The 15,224-nt window shown below is 41.3% G+C and overlaps 1 pseudogene; it reads right to left on the reverse strand.

Annotated features, from left to right (window-relative positions):
* Nucleotides 1–699: 699 nt before the first annotated feature.
* On the reverse strand, nucleotides 700–1,537 carry LOC127237507 (zinc finger CCHC domain-containing protein 9-like; annotated as a pseudogene).
* Between the last annotated feature and the right edge of the window lie 13,687 nt (nucleotides 1,538–15,224).

The following is a 15,224-nucleotide window of genomic DNA, read 5'->3' on the forward strand; positions in this document are numbered from 1 at the left end:
ATATTTCAATGTTTCTGTGACAAAGTGGCTCGTGAATTATGTTTGTTTCTTATAGTTTTAGGCAAGTGATTTTTTAAAAAGTTTTTTTAACAGCTTATATAGTTTATTCCATACTAAAAATTACAGATTTTGTGACAACATATAAATAAATTTTTATTACAATAACTTGATACTCTGAATTAAGAATAAGAAAATTTTACTTATTCACAAACTTGAAGCTTTGTGTTTTGTTTAGAGGTGATCAATTTTGATGCATAATTTAGATTTACAGAGATGACTGTCAGCCAAGTGTACAGTCAGTTAGGTCTAAGTTCTGTGTGTTAATTATGTTCTTGGGCACATACCTGTAATTTCCGCACTCAGGGTGCTGAGGCAGGATTACTAGTTTGAAGCCAACCTGAGCTACATAAAATCATAGAATCTGTTCCAAATGCGTGTGTGTGTGTGTGTGTGTGTGTGTGTGTGTGTGCGCGCGCACACACACACACACACACACACACACACACACACACATGAGTCTAGAGAGTACAATTAATCACCCTGTACTCCTTGATAGTCAGAATACAAGCAATGTAACTCCATCAAGGTCACAGAGGTGTCTATAATATAGGCTTGCTTCACAGGCATCGGGTGCTAACCTGTAAAGGCCTACTACGGAAAGTAACAGCGAGGTGGTAGTTAACGACATGTCAACTCTTACTAAAAATGAACAACTTTGGCTACTTTAGTTTTCGGTTTCTGTGCTTTGGGCAGATTCACAACTTCTTCATAGTTTGCGCTCATTCCCTGTGTCCAGCGACCAACTGTGACCATCCGATCTGAATCCTGATTTTCAGGGCAATCTTTCTTAAAATGTTCCACAGAGCCACAGAGTGTACAGCCGCCACGGTAAGCATATACTCCTTTGGGATTATCAGGGCAGGACCTGGACAGGTGCACCATTTCTCCACAGACAAAACATTTTTGCAAAAGGAAATTCACTGACAGCAGGCTTTACGCTAGCTCTGCACTTTGTGATCTCCTGCTCTGTGAACCCGCGCGGTAACACATGCCAGTGTCCATGTCCTGACTTTCCAGTACAGCCAGGCAATTGGCAACTCTGTGCCCAGGTCTTCTACAATGGAAACATACCATTGCATTTTTCTTTGCTGCTTGTCTTTTTAATCGTCTTTCTTCCTGTCGGTTGTCTTTCTTTAAGGCCACTGCAACTTCTTCCCGGACTTCCTGGCTGTCTGTTGTTATCAACTGTCCATTGTGAAGCCTCTGCAAATTCTGTTTTAGGTATTCCATGAATCTATTCACATCCTCATTTAAGTACTCTGTTTTTCTTTTTGTTCTTTTTATGTTTTGCTTGAGGGGTATCCTTTTTAAGGGGTAGCCTACCAAACTGACCTTGTTTATGCTTTGGAAGATTTCGGTCTGAGCTCTCTGCAGATCCCTTCTTCATGTCCTCCCATGATGTCCCAGACAAGGGTCTCTTACTATTTGAGATAGTCACTCTAGCCCATCTGGTCATGGTTTCAGCAGAGGCACTTTAAAGACCTGGTGGGAATCCTCCAAAGCAGCGGAGACAATCTAAAAAGGACTTTTAAAAGTAGTCTCTTCTTCCTTTTTTCCCAAGGAGAAAGAACTTCAGAATTTAATGCAATTTAAGAGTTGAAATTTTAAGTTTGTTGGAGTAATTTTTTTCCTATAAACTGACATCTATTTGTTCTGCTATTTTACTCTCTTTCCATGACAGGGTATGAGTCCTCCTCCCATGGAGGACTCTCCTAGAACACACTTTCTGTACTAACACTGTGCAACACAATGGGTGCATGTTGTCAGACAAGAAAGGAAACTCCCCTGATGGGTAGTGCTGGCCTGAGATGAGGATGGTGAGACCCGAAAAGAAGAGAGATTATTAATCTGCACACTGAGTTGTTCCTTTTACAGCTCTAAAGAGGATTGGGGATGGGAAGAAAATGCAAGGAAAATAAGTCAGAGACAAAGACAATATGTGAGGAAAGGCTGATGCATTCAGAACTGGATTTGATAGGAATGACCAAAAAGAGAGCAAGAGCGGTGGATGCTCAAAAGAGGAATTAGGGAAAACCTGCCAAGATCACTAGAAAGGCTTTTGCCTGTTCCAGTACACACCCATCTTTGCTTCTAATCTATCTTGGAAAGTCTGATTTGTACCAAGGATGGTATTAGTTATTTTGGCCAATAAAGGAGTCAGGAAACAGTAACCCAAAAAAACTTGGAACTCAATGGTACTTGATAATTCTAACCTTTTTCCTGGGCTCCAACCTATGCCTAAAGGACTTTCAGTGATATTCAAGGACACCAAATCTCCTGTTGCAATAGACTCTTGAGTGAGCCAGCTTTCAGGAATCACTGAGGCCTATGCTAAAACCTGCCTTGCAGACCTTTTGATCAAATCTTAAAGTTCTTGCTAAATTCCTGCACATCTTAGGAAGACTTAGAGAGTCCCTAGGCTTGGCAATAGATAAACTTTTTGTAAATACTTGTTACATATCTAAAACACCACAGAAAGTGGCATGCCATAAACACATAAATTCATAAGTAATAACCACCTTGTATGCCTAAACACACACATTTAAACTTTTAACAGTATAATGAAGCTGAAGATTGCTCTGTGCAATTAAAATGGATAAGCAAGAAGTCAAATCCACATATAACTCTTCCCTGTTGTCACTGATCATTGCCTCTCATTAGACCAGGTAAAGGCCTGTTGGCTTCCTGCCTCAGCATCCCATCACTAAAGCCTGGTCTTTACTTCCCTGCTAAATTAATAATAATGAGGCAGAGCTCAATGCCTGGCACAGATACGGCCTCAAGAAACACTTGTTAGATGAACAAATCCATCAGTGATCCTTTCCTATTACACACAAATATTTCAGCTTCTCATTATTTCCTATTTATCCTCCTAGCATTCCACCTCATTATATCTCGTTATTGCTTATTATGTTCCCAAGTGCCTACTCTGCTCTCATTCTTAGCTCTTATGCTGTGTTCCTCTTTCACAAGATGTTTCTTGATTCCACCCCCAGAAGTGTGACTTTGTCCATTATTTTTTTCAGAGCATTTGTCAAGCCCCAGCAGCTCTTTCTCTCCAAACACCCAAACCAGAAACAATAATGCTCAACCCCATCTTCCACATACATTTTGTCTTCAGCTTCCTACAGCACTAATTAGTTTACCTAATAGTCATGTAGCACACATCTACCCTGTAAATGCTGCCATGTAAAAGGTCAGCATTCTCAGATGGAGACTACGGAATGCACTGTACCTGTTTTAAGCAGTATGACATTCATTACAGGCTATGCTATAGCTCCCAGTTTCTGGGATGGCTAGCATACCAAACTTAGGCCATTCACAGTCAAGAACTGTGCACCTGAAAACAACTGCTTGTCTGTCCTAAGTGAATGAGGGGCATGGAAATTCTATTGGTATTGCCCCCTCTCAGCAGGTTTCTATGACACCAGGGACCCAAAATAGAATTTCATGCTTCTAATGACTTGATAAAATCAAATGTTTCCTCTAGACATTTAGTCTCCCACACATGACCCCAAGTTCATGCTGCTCACTTTCATTTTCAATATTTTTGGAGGAGCCCTTACGTCCAGTGCTTGTATGGGATCATAGCTACAAGTGAAGACATGGTCGAAGTGGGTTGGTGAGAAGGGTATGGATTCACCCAATCCACAATACTTACCTATAGGTTAATGTTTCCTGTCCCCAAGCCACTCAGTCCCAAATACCCAGCAGCTGCTTCCCAAACTACCACCCAGAGGCTTATATTACTTATAAATGCTCAGCAAGTAGCTCAGGCTTGTTACTAGCTAACTCTTATACTTAAACTAACCCATAATTCTTATGAATGTTTAGCCATGTGGCTTGGTTCCTTTTCTCAGTACAGCATTCTCATCTTGATTCTCTGCATTTGCCCGAGACTCTCTGAATCCACCTTTCCTCTTCCCAAAATTCTCCTAGTCTGGCTCTTGCACTCAATCTCTTCCTGCCCAGCTACCAACCAATCAGCTTTTATTTAACAATGAGCAAAATCCACAGTACCTACTACATTCACTAGGCCTACTGAGTATATGACACAAATTTATCCAATTTTGTAGCTCCTGTTTGCCCGTGGGAAGGAACCTGCCTAGCGAGTATATAGTCAATGAAGAAATGCATGCCTGAATTTATACAAGTACACCAGGAACAAGCCAAAGGCAAAGCAGAGCTTAGAGAGGAGCAACAGGCAATGAAAACTTCAGTGTTTCTTTTAAGGAATTATTTTATTTAAATCACCAAACTATCACCCTTTAAACTAAGTGATTCAGTTCATGAGGCTCTGTGAAGAAGCTAGGACAGAAAGGTGGGGCCCTGGTCAGCTCCCTGTTCTCTGTCACCATCGGTGAAAAGTTGATGAATGTTGCTGTGATCCAAGAAAATGCAATGTGTTCAATTGTCCCTTCCCAAAGTGAATAACTATCCATAACTTTCAGAGTCCAAAACCTTAGCCTTCACAACTGATGTTATTTACAGCTCATAGATTTATAATTCATTGGGATAGTTTTCCTTACATTCTCTCTTCAAACTCTACCTAAGGGAATATTATCAACTTAAATATAATCCCATTCTCTAACTAAGAGCACAGACTTTGAGACTGTTCAAAGAAAAACTCCAAGAGAGTAAAAGATGAGTGTTTCATATTATCACTTAGGCTGAAATAACTGATAATTAAAATTAACACTACTAAACTATTTAAATAACTAGATTCATGAGTAAAGATCCCTTCCATACATGTAATACTGATCAAAAGATTTTGTCATTCCCACCTCCTTAGCTCCCTAAGAAGCAGAAACTGTTTGCTTAGTCCTCTCTACCTTTCCTAACAAGTTAGTAACAGATTACCACTCCAACTCCAGAGTTATCAAAGAGTCCAGAGGCATTTTCTGGGATGAGATCTAATGAAAGTGGTGGTAATAAATTGCTAATTTAATGATCACTAATGAAATATTTCAAGTAATCATACAAGTGTATTTTTGTTTGGTAAAGAAAGTAAGGGGAAAGCAGCTGCTTAGGCAAGATCCTTAGTAGTTCATCATTATGACAACAATTCTGAAAGAAAGACTGCAAAGACATGATGCTGGTCCAAAGTCCTTAAGAGTCTATAGCTTGTAAGCTTCCTGTTGATGGTTTCATGAATCTGACCAAATAAACCAAGGAGACACAGCAATAACTCTACTCAAACTTACATAACTTTTAAAGTGACATTCCAGAGCCTGGGCCATTTTCAAGAGTTCAGTGTTACTTGATATTAAGAGTAAATATCATCCAAGACCATCCACCTCATTGTCCACACAGATTCTTGTATGGTTTCTTTTTATTATGATTTTCATTTGGATCATATTCATGAACACACTAGGGGCTGTGAGATATAGCTGCATATATACTGCTAACATAGAAAGATTGTTAGGAGAGTTGATTTAGGATTGTGAAGTTGCACAACAGTAACTTCTGGAACCCGGCAGAAACTTGGAGTCATTAGCGTTACTTCATCTTGAATAAGTCTCCTTATGTGTTCAAATAGTTCCTGGTGCCTTAGAAAGGATGAGAATGAAGGCAGGAGATGGTTTACCTGGAGTCCACTAAAGTATGGAGTGATCAAACAAAACCATGCGTGCTTACACGCCTCTATATTACCCAATTCAGGGAAACATTCCCCACTTCACAAATTCCTCCATTGAACACTGCACCTTACATTGGAGAGTCTAACTGCTCACCAAACCAAAAGCCTGCCTCACAGTTTCCCTGAGAGTGCGTCATTTTCAGTACTGATTGCCTACCATTAAGGCAAGAGAATCCAATAACATGAAACTATTTTAATAATTTTTAAAGGAAGTTTAAATGATACACACTCGATCAGGGTCGATGAAAACGGCCCCGATGTCGAAGGGCAACAGGTTGCTAATAAATACAATAGTTTAGGGAAGTGCTGCTGCTGTCATGGAAAAACTATATTCTGGGGAAAATAATACTACTGTAATTCATTTTTGAGAGCTATTGAGACTTCTTGGATGAGGAATGTAGTTATTAAAGGCAAAAGTACACAATATGTTGTAATGAAATGTTTGTGCTTCACACTTCATTAAATGCTTTGTGGGCCTCTGGGGAAATTCCATCTCACACACACAGAAGTAGTATTTGTACATGTTGTGTCAGTAGAAAGAGTGTGCAGAGCAGTGTTCAAAGGATGAAGTTGCTACAGCTTCAGCGTGTTCCATTAAAACACCAAACAAGACACGTGTAGACACATGCCTAATGTAGGCAGATGAACACAAAAAACTCTACTGTGGTGTCCATTATTCTCCTATTTCAAAGAACTATATTTTTTTTGTCCTTCATTTAATTTTTAAGATTATCAATCATGGATTCTGCTTGAACTACAAAGTGGTTGAGAAAAACAGATAGTTTAAACCAGTAAGATCATCTGAAAAGGTTCCCAGCTAAATTCTATGGCCACAGCCAGCTAACAGTATGTTCAGGACTCTGAAAAGTCAAAAGGGTAAGAGTCTAGAATGTGCCCACTGTCCAATTTATAGTACTTTGAAAGTAAGTATATTAAAGTAGCAAAGAAATATATGAAGATACCTGATTCTTAGGAAGTGGGCAAATCCACTCAGGAGAAATATCTAAAAATAGCAAGAGGGACTTGATGGATTCATTAGTGACACATCTTCACATAAGAAAGGAGATCTCCTGAGCATATTGGGAGTAGGGGGGCAGTGAATGGAGAGGGAACTAGGAGAAAGAGAAGGAGAAGAAAGAAAAGCACATGGGGTTAGGAAAATTGAGTAGGGGAGGAATAGACTAGAGGAGAGAGAGAGAGAGAGAGAGAGAGAGAGAGAGAGAGAGAGATACCATAAGAGAGGGAGCCATTATGGGTTTGAAGAGAAACTAACTCTAGAGAAATGTTCAGAAACCTACAAGACCGACCCCAACTAACAATTTGAGCAGCAGTGGAAAGGCTATCATAAATGCCCTTCCCTGATAATGAGATTGACGACTAACGTATCCACCATCATGGAGCCCTCATCTAGTAGCTGATGGAAACAGAAGCAGACAACAACAGCTAAACACTGAGCTGAACTGGAATCCAGATGCCAACAGGGAGAACAAGACCAGGCTGCAGAAACCCACAGAGACTGATAGCTGGGAAACCAGCATTGGACTGACTCAGACCCCTTGAACATGGGTCTCAGTTAGAAGGCCTGGGCAGTCTAAGGAACCTATGATAGTGAAACCAGGATATATCCCTGGTGCACAAAAGGACTTTGGGAGCACATTCCCCATGGAGGGATACTCCCTTAGCCTAAAGATAGGAGGGAGGGCCTAGTCCCTACTCCAAATGACTTGACAGATTTTGTTGACCCCCTCTTGGAAGGCACTACCCTCCCTGTGCAGTGGGGGGGGGATGGGATGGGAGGAGGGGTCAGGGGGCATGGGAGGAAGGGAGAAAGGGAGGAAGGTAGAGGGAACTGGATCAATATGTAAAATAAGAATAATAAATAAAAATGGAACCTGAAAAAACTACACTGTACATTTACAGGAAAACATAACTTATCATTGTATGCATCCTATTAGAGTTGCTTGGAAGATATTGAATTGTAAACCACTATAACTGCACTGTGTGTTCACAGGAAAACATTCAGTATCTTAACCTGTACCACACATAATCAAACTCTACTGCCTATCTACCTGGAAAGATTCTAGAAATACTTGTAACTGCTTTGAGTTACTGAAGAAGGATTAGAATTGTTGAAAGGTTTCCAAGTTACTTTAATATTCAGTCAAGTTGGAGAGCCACTTACTAATTAATATCCCTTCTTAACAAGACAAAGCCACTTGCAGAATATAAGCATTAAATCCAACATGGAAAGAAAAAAGAAAGGAAAAGAAAAGAAAGGAAAGGAAAAGGAAAGTAAGCCCTTGCCTTGAAGCACCTTGTTCTGATTCCTGGGTCTTGACTTCTCCTCCTGGGCAGGAGAATAGCTTCCCCATTTGTCTGATCAAAACATCCATACCAACGTAGGGTTTCTAAGGAAAACAGAATGAAATATAAAAGTGAATCGTAATCAAAGCTAATATCAACAGAAAAGTATCAACAACTATGGACTCCTGGTTCATAGCCTTCATGCTGGGATCCTTTGTAAAAAACACTATGGGAGATTTCTAATATAGCATTCCTTTGCCTCAAGAATAATTTTCTTTCCTCCTCAGGAAGTGTCTTAAACTTAATGGTTTTCTCTAGGGCTAGAATTTCAATTAGCAGCTTTACTAACTGGAAAAGTATGACTAGACAGTCTCCTTCAAAGTCACACCCTTCATGGGCTTCTCCAACTTCAAGCTCCTATAGATACATGGTGGTTACACAAAACGCACATGCTGAGATTGGACAAACATGGTACTCAAGGATCCATTTCATTGATAAATCGCATATGCTATGCCTTGATCCCTTTATTGCATAGTGACAGCTGTTGTTTAAAATGAAAGTTCTTCACAGGACAGAGGAAGTTCCAAGCCTTTCAGCCTCCACTCTGGAGCCTCTGCCACTCCCTCTAGACTTCCCTGCATGCAATTATCAAACCAAGGTGGCATCTCTATACATCTATTATCTGCTTCAAGTAATAATTTAATTACAGTCTAACAATGACGATGACAAGTTTCCCAGAACAACCATTCCATTTTCTCATGCCTTCCTTTATTTGGCTCCCAAAGAGCATCACCAACTCCGTGTGGAGCAGTCTGTGATCCTGGTCATGTACCACTTTGTTTTGGAATGCACACTGGCCCAGCACTCAGTAGCTGTGTGGTTGAGTTCCTAGTTTTCTCACTTGTAAATGAGGAAAGGAATAAAACAACTTCCCAGGGTTGCTTTAAAAATGAGGTGGGAGTCTATACATGCAAGCTCCTTGTCACAGTGGCTGTCTTGTAAGTACATTGTTAACATTCTGTGTTCTTTAAGGCTCAACTCCATCCCTGTGGCTTCTGTGAACACCTACCTTAGGAGAAATGAAGTGTTCCTCTGGTAAGGCTCTTTCTAAAGTTTTCCACCCGCTAATTGCACCCTGCTCTATGTGTGCACTGCTCACCATCAACACTGCCGATTTCCTGTATTCACAGGGTCTGCCCCAGCAGATGCCTGTAAACCCAAATTAGATGGAAACATGTCACTTACTCTTTACATAATAAAAACACTTAGAACTTTGTCCTCATGATTATTCAGAAAAAAAGCTTAAGTGTTTTTGAGAGAAAATCTGGTTTTGCTGTGGAAATCACTGCTGGGTAGAAACCATGGTCAGCCATATTCAATAGGCCTCCAAACGCCATCTTCTATATGAAAATCCTCTGATAGTGCGTGGAAAAGATGGCCACTCTGTCACTGCTAGCTGTTCTTTCACTCTTAGTACCTCTGATGACCCAATGTTTTGACATCTCATCTCAAGTCACTTCCAAAATACGAAGCTGAGATTCCCCCACCCTGACCATGTGTGACAGGGTGCCTTCTCCCTGTGACATTCCACACTAAAATCCTTCTAAACAATTCTCTTCTCTCAGTAGCCCTGTCTGTTCCCCAGCCCAGTCCTCTGTATGCTATCCTTCATTTTCACTGCAGAGTCCCCAAGATAACTAAGATAACTTCAGGGGAAAATCAAGCTACAAGCAGTCTTCTGCCCTTTGAACAGCTACCCTTGTAAAAGTCACTAGCATGATATGCTGTTTAAAAAGTGAGGACTTTTACTCCATCACGAGTATGAAGCCTCATTTTAGAAAATGGTTTGATGCTTAGAAATTTTGGCAATTAGGAGATGGCTTGTCACTGACTCTGTGAACAAGAGTGCTAAGCTCATCAGTGGGTATCAGTACCCTGGTAACAGCAATAGTCAGCAACTACATAATGTGGGACAAGAAAACACAACCTCATCTCTCACGAGGCTCTTCCTGCCTTCATCACTCTAATGACTTATACCCTCCTACACTTCTCCCCCAGTGCCCCTGCCTCACCTCCACTTATGCAGTCCAGAAGGAGACTCCCGGAAGTGACACAATGCTAATGTCAACTTTCTTAGTCAAGACAAGAAAAAAGTCACAAACCAGATAAGTTGTACTAAACCAAAATCCATGCTTTCCAATCTTAGCACTAACCTTAAGTCACATTAAGAAATGTAGCACATTTCTGTGTCTTCTATAACTTCTACTCACACTTCCTGAAGTGCTCACCGAGCCCCACAAACTCTAGTTCACAAATTCAGAATTGGCTTGACAACTAGTCAGTTGATGTCAAGGGCAGGGATAGCATCAGCCTTTCCTATGTCCTTCTGCAGCAATCAGATGGTTCTCAGGAGGACTTGCACCTTCCAAGCCTTGCTGTAGACAAACACAACTCCAAGGCATATGAGACCAAGACAGGCAAAGCTGCTGGCCACTGAACACATGAAGTGTATATTTATTTATTTAGCCTTTTTTGCTGCACTTCTTCATTCCAACGTTAAGGTTTTCAATGTGTTCCCTTTAAAAGTTGTGCATCAAAACTTAATGGTCAGTGTGACCACATTTAGAAGTAGGACCTTCCAAAGCTAACTGGGTAGTGAGAACTCCTCAGAAACATGATTGGAGGGGGACTTGCTGTAGTTGTTAAAGCATGTTTGGCACTACACGTTCTACAATGTTGAGACACTGTGTTCCTCCTTTCTGGAAGATGGAACATTCAGGAAACCTCAGAAACAGATCCGTGAGGGCTCCTTTACTTTGGACTCTGCAGCTTCCAGAACTGTGAGAAATGCTTGTCTATTTTTCCTCAATGCTGTCCTGACCAAATCAGACTGAGATGCCTACCCCTACAGTAGCACTCCATGCTTGCCAAAGGGTTTGTACATCTCTACCTGTCCCTGCACTGCTCACAGTGACTGGCTTGAAGGTAGACAGATCATTATATAGGTAATAAAGTGCTTTGCATTGAAGACATTTTACTAAAAGGTTTGAAAAGAGAATGTTTCTACTTTTGTTGTTGTTAGTGGAGTTGACAGAAAATGAAGCATCTCTTCCACACTGAAGAAAATGCAGTGGAATAGAGCCATCATCTGTAGGAGAGTAGAATCAAGTTGGCACACTAAAGCCTTTGGATTGTCATTTCTGAGCATCCCCTCCAAACAAAAGTTCATATAAAATCTGATTAAGGATATGAGAGTCCCAGATAATATAACACATATCCCTAAATGAGGGGAAGGGAAAGAAGACAAGTGTCATATGAGGGACACTAAACAGTGTTTCTGAAGTTAGTTCTGCTATCACAGACCTGAAGAGTGCTGTGCTCCTGTTAATCTAGCCACTCTCTTTCCTTGATAGCTGACATGTTTATTGCAGCACATTGCATCTTCTTGTGATTGCCAGCCAACATGTTCTGCTTCCCAAATGGCCAGCCCTAGCTTGAATCTCTTCTTCCATTGCAGCAGACACGTTCCTTTTAGTATTTCTGGGATTCCTCTGCATCCATTTTTGGGCCTGTGTGTTCTGTGGATTCTTTATTCCCCTTTAGAGCTGTTTTAAGGTTCATTGGTTCCTGGCCTGTACAGCCTTGCTGATCTTCTAGCCCAGACGAATTCCCCAGCCAGGACTTCAAGACTCTGTTACTGCCATGCTGTCAACAACCCTTCATTTTTCCTTTCACCAACTTCTGGCTACTCCATGATTATGTTCATGGTAGGAAAATGATTGGAGTGAACAATCAATCAACCTACAACCCCCACCAGCAATACACATTCCCAAAGCTCTTTGGAACCCTTTTAAAGCACGTGGCAGCGAATGCAGTTTACTCTGCAATATCTCCTCACCCTCCGGAAGACACCCAAACAGCAATGCAAGAAGAGGGTCAAGGATTAACTGTTGCTACTAGAAGTAGTGCCACTGCCAGACCAGCATTCCCTAAATGATGAAGGGCTGCACATCATTACCAAGGGATGCCTCCCTGGGAAGGAAAAACCCCTTGGTCTATAATGTTGCCTCAGAGCTCACATCTTGTCTGCTAGGTGCATTGACTGCGGTAAGAGCTGTGTACCACAAGTGGAGTTGATAATGGCTGTGCAAACCACAGCAATGGTGCTCACTCCTTCTCTTAGCCATCAAACACAACGCAGTAGTACACAGGCCTTCATCTTTGCTTGTAGTATATCAGGCTGACCCTTTCTGTCGGCATTTTAATGCATCATAAACCTATTTGGTGGCAAGCTCTAAAAGCATTAATAAAATGAATGTGAAGGAAACGTCATCAGTGTGCAAGGTTGGTCTTAATGACCCCTTAGTCTGTTGTCATCTCCTTGTTGAAGATGATGGCTCAGCAGTTCTACCCATCAAACTGAAACAACCCTGAGACTTTTGGAGCCAAAGATCCTTCATCCTGGCAGAGCAATACAGCCCTCTCCTTCCCATAATGGACAAGCTGTGGTTCACTCTGTTTCCTCCAAGGGATCGCCTGGAAGGGATTTTATGGCCATAGGCTTTGAGTGAGCAATAATCAGTCTGTGGCCTATGTGAGGAAAGAAAATGCACTTGTTCCACAAGCTACAACTTCAATTTCCCTTCCTACCTGCCAGCCAGGACTTGGCAGCCTCCATTAGACTCACTGCCTCTGTGGAGAAAGCATTTAGACAGTTATCTTTAGACCACACTCATTCGTAGAACAGACAGCTCAGGTACTCCTGGGGGGAAGCCTGAACTTTTCTGTTTACAGAGTCACAGAGGTGAAGAAATCTAACTTGAGCGGATGAGTCTGGAAAATACATGTCTCTTTCCCTGTGCATGGCAGAGCTTGCTTTGAGGGCATATGAGGCAGGTGCCATTGACCTTCTTCTGCTTCGCCCAAGGGTGAGCCATGTTTCTGAGACAGAGCATCTTGTGGAATTCTCTCTAAAAGATCTGGGGGCAATGGTGAGGTGGAACTGTGCGGAGTGAATGAAAATAGAGCCGGGGGATAAGCTGCCACTTTGTAGGAGTAAATATGACAAACTTAGACCCACAGGAAACCTTTTATGGCGACAACTTTGTTCTTTCAAAGAAATGGACTGATAGTTTTATTTTTCAAAAATGAAACCTTAGATTAGTGCAACTATTGCCCAATGCCTGGTGGAAATGATGTAGCCTGTAGGGATTTCATTGTGCTCTCCCGTGAAAAGAAAAATTAACCCCCAATAAATAAAAAACTTTAAATTCCACATAGGTAAAATTATTCTTACATTTTAGTTCTCATCAAGGACTAATATATATAACACTTGAAGTTTTTTCCATTTAACTGCTTTTGAATTATGAGTGACAAAAAAATGTGAACAATTTGAAGAGGAAAGAAAATGAAAAGATGGAGTTTTCCTGACCCTTAGCTAGGAGTGCATTATTTACATCTCTGGCAATTCCTTGTCCACCCTCTCCTGCCCGTGTAGCTATGGGCAATGCCATTATTTACAAGTTGTGAGTAGAAAAACTTTTACTGCAATACTTACTTTAATCCATCAAATACGTGTACTTACTAAGGACAAAGTGGAATGCACCAAGTTCACAAAACAGAAAAGTGACACACAACTGAGCATTTGTCTTTAAAGGGCCTGGGCAAGTTGATGGCTTCAGAGTGAAGAGTGTGCTTGCTGCTCTTAAAGAGCACCCAAGTTCAGTTCCCAGCACCTACATGGTGATTCACAGTACCGCACCACTCCAGGGAATATGGCACCCTCTTCTGTCTTTGTGGGCACTGTGTGTATGTGATACACTGGCATACATACAGGCCGAGGATATTCATGCACAAATAAGCTTTTAAAATTTGTTAAAGTGTAAGATTAATATAAAAGAGAATGTCTAGTCTGTGATATTAATATCTCTGAGACAAACATTTTGCAAGAAATGTCAGCAGTACACAGGTGAGGTTGGGGTCATAGAATGGACTCTTTTGAGCATGCAATACAACACAAATAGGTTTCCAGAGAAATTATTCCATCGAATGACCCATGAGAAACTGTCATCTTACCCTCTTACTCAAAATCCCCTCTAATGTGGTAAATACACTTTTCTGTGAATCATTTTGTATTGACTATGTTCAACTCTTTCCCACCCAGTCCAAGTGAGGAAAGGGTTCAGGGAAGTTGGTTAACTCGATCTGCCCAGAGCCATGAGAATGAAACAGGGCCTAAGCCTCACAGTTAATATAAAACCAAGAGAGGTGGGAAGAGTGGGTAAGTACGATGTTGATTGTGTTATTTTTGGCAACAGAATATACTCAACATCCCTTCCACAACTGTGTTGGTAAAGGAATGAAAACGTTAACTGGAAAGGAAGCTGCAGAGGAAAGCAGGGACACCGGAGTGCAAGTGGATTTTGTCACAAGTTCTTTGCTTGAAGGAATTTCTTTATAGACTGAGGACAGGGGAGATAGCACGGCCACTAAATTCCTTGCTGTGCATGCCTGAGGATATTGGTGTGATCCCATGTGAGCACCATGGAGTGGCACTCATAAGCCCCAGCAGTGGAGAGGTGGAGACAGGTGGGTTTCTGGAGTTCATCATGAGCTCTTGCATCAGGCAGTGGTTTCAGTGAGCTCATATTCCAGCCAGCCTGCCTGATCTCTAGGCTCCAGGTCAGTGAGAGATCCTGTCTCCTATCTGTAGACATGACTCCTGGCTCCTGAGGAATGAATGGACACCCAAGTTGTTCTGTGACCTCCATATATATGTATTCCTACACACACACACACACACACACACACACACACACACACACACACGCGCGCGCGCGTTTTCATTAGTCTTTTCAAGAGAGAAAAATAGCTCTTTCAGATGTCACATGGGGCAGCACTGAGCAGGGTCTGCCAGGTCCCACATGACCCAGAAGCTACATTCCTCAGATTTTCTCGGAAATATGGGCATGTTTTCAGTTAAAATTTGCAATAGACTGAACTGGAAGCCCACACAAGTAAAGAAAATTTAGAGTAGATCTAAATTTTTAAAGTAACATTTGTTAAATTATAGGACTTTCAAAAACAAAAATAGCACTTGAAGGTGTAAGGATTTGACGATAGTTATTCTAAAATAGTAAGCCAGAAGACACATACACTCATTCTCATTCATTTTTTAGGAAGAAAATGATTATTGTCTTATGAATTGTAACTTTCTTGTCTA

The sequence above is a fragment of the Phodopus roborovskii genome, unplaced genomic scaffold (genome assembly GCF_943737965.1).
Source record: "Phodopus roborovskii unplaced genomic scaffold, PHOROB, whole genome shotgun sequence".
NCBI lineage: Eukaryota > Metazoa > Chordata > Mammalia > Rodentia > Cricetidae > Phodopus > Phodopus roborovskii.